Source organism: Meleagris gallopavo, chromosome 13, assembly GCF_000146605.3.
Source record: "Meleagris gallopavo isolate NT-WF06-2002-E0010 breed Aviagen turkey brand Nicholas breeding stock chromosome 13, Turkey_5.1, whole genome shotgun sequence".
Classification (NCBI taxonomy): Eukaryota; Metazoa; Chordata; class Aves; order Galliformes; family Phasianidae; genus Meleagris; species Meleagris gallopavo.
Genome location: NC_015023.2, coordinates 432,622 through 436,966, shown reverse-complemented (window position 1 = coordinate 436,966; position 4,345 = coordinate 432,622).

Below are 4,345 nucleotides of genomic sequence, written 5' to 3'. Positions count from 1 at the left end.
TTTTTTTTTTCCTGCTAGTGCTGCTACTTCAGTGAGAATTTGGTGCAAACATACTAGATCTCACCAGGCTATCATCAATACATTCTTTGCAGTCAATTCACTCCTGAGTATAGGCTTGTGTCTAAATGGTGGTATAAATTACATATGACAACTGGCAAGGAATCTGTCATCTACTACCAAGGTCTTTGTCTGGTCTAAGTGCTGCAGATATGTATTGAAAATTAAGAGCTTGTAGTTTCATTTGATCTAGGCTGGACTTCCAGGGACTTTCATCTATCTACATTCACTCTAATTCAGAATTCACTTCAAAGTCAAATAAATCTGTCTAACTGGTACCAATCATGTCCTGAATACCAGCTTTTGATATGAATGTGCATAAGCAGCTTGCTGTAATGTTCTTGTTTCTGATATGTGCTAATAACTGTATAAAGGAAGATGTGTCTGATAAAGTTTGGAATCTAGTATCTCGTGGTATTTCTTTGGGCAACAATGTGCATGGGTTATACCACTTATTGGCTGTTGGAATGGAGGAAAAGGCAGTGACAGCTATCATGCAAAGTGAGTGATAGGAGACCTTTAAGGATCAGACAAAACTGACCACAGCTAATGGGTAGATGATGGCATCTTGCAAAAATGAAGACTTATTACATTTTTTTTTTGTCAGAATTTAGCAGAATATTTGTCTCCTTTTCTTCAGGACCAGCAATTTCAAACTCTTTATAAATGTATTTTAAAAGTGACTGGAGATAATAGAAAATATCACTATTAGCTACTGTAGGAAAGCGATCAATGAGTTGTAGATTTATCATAAGAACTCTGAAGAAAAGATAGTGCATAGTAATTGCCAGTGCTGTTTACTTTTGGGAAAGGCCACTGTATTCTTAGTGTATTATGAATTACAAAAATGGTGAGTAGGCAGTGTTAGTGATTAAAGTTAACTGAGAAAAGCCAAATGAAGTGGATAAGAGTTTGTATAGAGAAAGTGGCACTGGGCGTGGGTTCCATGGAAAGCAGTACTTGGAAGAATGACTACAGATGTTTTTGTGGGAAACTGAAAGCATACATCAGACCTGAGGAAAGGAGGCTAAGGGGAGAGCTGATTGCTCGCTAAAGCTACCTGACAGCAGATTACAGGGAGAAGGTGTGGTTTCTTTTCTTTGATAAGTGATAGGACATGAGGCGTTGTTCTTAAATTGCATCAGGGAGGTTTAGATTAGATGTCAGGAAGAATTTCTTTATGGAGAAAGTGGCTAGGCATTGTAACAGACTGCCCGGAGAAGTGGTAGTCACCTTCCCTGAAGATGCTTAAAAGATAGGTGGATGTTGTGCATAGGAACATGATTTAGTGGTGGACTTGGTGGTGGTTGGACTTGATGATCTTAAAGGTCTTTTCCAATCTAAATGATTATATGATACTATGATCAGCAAAAGTTCATTCATTTTTGTCTCTGGAAGTGCTTACTGCATGGCATTTCTGCGTCAAACAACTTGCCTGGATATAATATATGTTCCTCTTTCCTGTGGTCATGCTTTTACATTACAAAAATAGCTTATTTAAAACCATTCCCTAGATTATATACTCTGAACAAAATATAAGCTGCTCTTCTTGAAAAAAAATTCTGAAATGTAGTAAAATGTGTGCTTGTGGTTTTTTGTTTTTTAATGGCCTTGGAAGTAGAAGTAAATCATTTTCCTGTAAAGACAAAACCCACATTTACTTTTGTCCCTGTAGACAAAGCCAGTGTCACACTAAAGAATGTGAACAGTGATTGGGTAGAGTGAAGCAAGACTCTGACTCTATACTGAATACAGTATAGAGATTAATAGGCATCTTTAACCGTGTAAAATGGGGAACCACAAGAAAGATCATCTAAAATAGTCCTTATTGGCTGGTGGGATAATGCAGGTCTAGAAATCAGCTTTGAAGAGCTTAGCTGTAGTTTTAGATTGGTAATTGCTTTGTTTGACAAAGGAATAATTTTTTTAAACTTTCTCTCTGACATTTATGTTAAGTATGGGAATTGAAAGGGGAACTGATCAAAAGATAGTTTTCATTAGATCTGGGCTGCATGGTAAGGAAAAGACAATCATTTGGCCTGCTGAGAATATGGGAACCAACTGCATCATTAAACAAAGAAGGTTAAAATAAATTGTTTCATTCTGTATTTCCTGTGACACTTTGAATTGCCCTGGATCAGTTAGACAGTAAAGGACAGATTGCAATTGTAAGAGGTATTTTAAAAAGTGTGTCTCTGGTCTAATAAAAGGATTTAATTTATGCATTAAACCTTCTTGGATGGAAATTAGTGCAAAGAATTAAGATGTCTGGCAGATTTACAGCAGCAAAGAATTCCTCCTTTAAATTTAAAATTCTCATAGTGCCCTAATAATGGATAGTGTTTGTTTGCTTGTCCAAGGAATTGTCTCCTCCTTGTGGAGAGAAAATGTAACTTGATTCATACCATCCCTATCTGCCTTCCATTTTTTAGTTATCTCTGGGACTCCTCGACATAATATTCAGGATAGGCAGAGATCATTAACACTCTTGTAAATAAGAAGTTGTAGAATTTAGTTTAATTTTGAGATCTTTTTTCATCATGAATTCTGGCTAATTGTTGCAGTTTAAATTAGCAGGTCTGATGTTGAATGTCTATTTCATAACAAGATTGTCTTCCAGATTATGTAATCTGATGTAAAGTCCTTCACAATCACTTGAGATTTCTGCTGATATCAAGCGTGTTTGGTCCAAGCCTTTTGACTCAATCTCACCTGTGCTCATTTCTGCAAAGACACAGCAAATCTGTAATAATGAGAAAGTTGAAGATCGTATTTTCTGCATGTTTTTATGTTAATATTTTTCTCATGATGTTACATTTTTACCTTAATCTAAATCTTCCTTTCCACTGTCGGCAATACAGTCAGCAGGGCTTGCAAAAAAGCCTGTATACAGAGAAAAAGTCAAGTGTTATGGTAATTTTAATTATCTGTCTATTCTAGTAATGGAATGTGAAGGAATCTCAGCTAAAACTCTCCCTAATTCAAACAAATATTCTGTGAAAATATTATGGAAGCTCTGATTCATCTAGTGATTTAATGTTTGTTTAATCATGATATTGCAGAGAAATGTTTGTAAAGCTTGATAAATTAAACTAAAACTCGGTATGGCAGCAGATTCAAATAGTATGCATGTAAGTATTCAAATTCTGAAATGTGTATACAGAAACTAGGTAGGGTGGTTTACTTACTGAACCCACTAAGTGTGGTTTGATGCAAGTGAAATATGCAATTGCCAAATGTGAAACTAAATTATTTTATGGATATACATCTCTAATAATGAAAAGAATTTGTTGAGACTAAAATTTGTTTTAATGAATATTACGATGACATGGAAAACAAAAGTGATGACACTTGCTAGAAATGCTTTCTTAATATGCATGGATATATTTTCTGCTATACTATAAACTGCTTTGAAAAAATACTGAAATTTGAATTTAAGCATCATATGCTAGAGTAGTGATTTTTCTCTTTTAAAATCCACACTTGTGTTTGAACTTTAATTTATGTGAAATTTTCAGGGATTCTCGTGCAAATATTCTACTTTCTATGTGGACTATGTAATGAATCTGTATAGTAATTACTGCTCTAGCCTTTCTTCTCCTAGTAACTCTGTGCTGTTGTACTTCTGCGAAGAGAACTTATGATAAACAGAGGTTTATCCGAGGATTTGATGAAAGTTACTCTAAGTAATTTAGAATTCTGCCAATCACAAAACATTTCCAGGCCACTGTTATAGCATGAATTATATATTCGTTTCTTTATCTGCTGAGATCTGTGTAGTCTTGCATAAGAGGATGATGGAAGATATAGGAGTTCATGAGTAGAGATGAAAAATGAAGCTAAAACTCATAAATTATATTCTTTTGGTAGCAACTTAGGAAATGCACTAGGGCAGATTTGGAAAACTTTTGCTTCTCCGAAAGAAGGAGTTACTAGCAGTGTTGGTCAGCTTCCTGCAAAGAGGGGAAAAAACTGATGAACTTCCTACACTTCAGATCTCCAAAGAAAAATATTATAAACCTATTGGTAGTAGTGTTACTTGTTTGATCACCTAGAACTTCAAAACTTCTCAGCAGTCATCGTGTTATTTCTACTGGTAGAGAAGCAAGATGAATACAATTTGTTCTTATACATTTGGGGTGTCCAGAGAGGTTTAAAAGAGATGAGTCAAGTGCTTTAAGTGTCGTCAACCATGATATGTTTAGTAATTCACACCAACTATGAGACTTTAAGTTAATGTTTTATACTACCGTGGAAAGATTTTTTTTTTTAGGGGCTAAAGATTTTT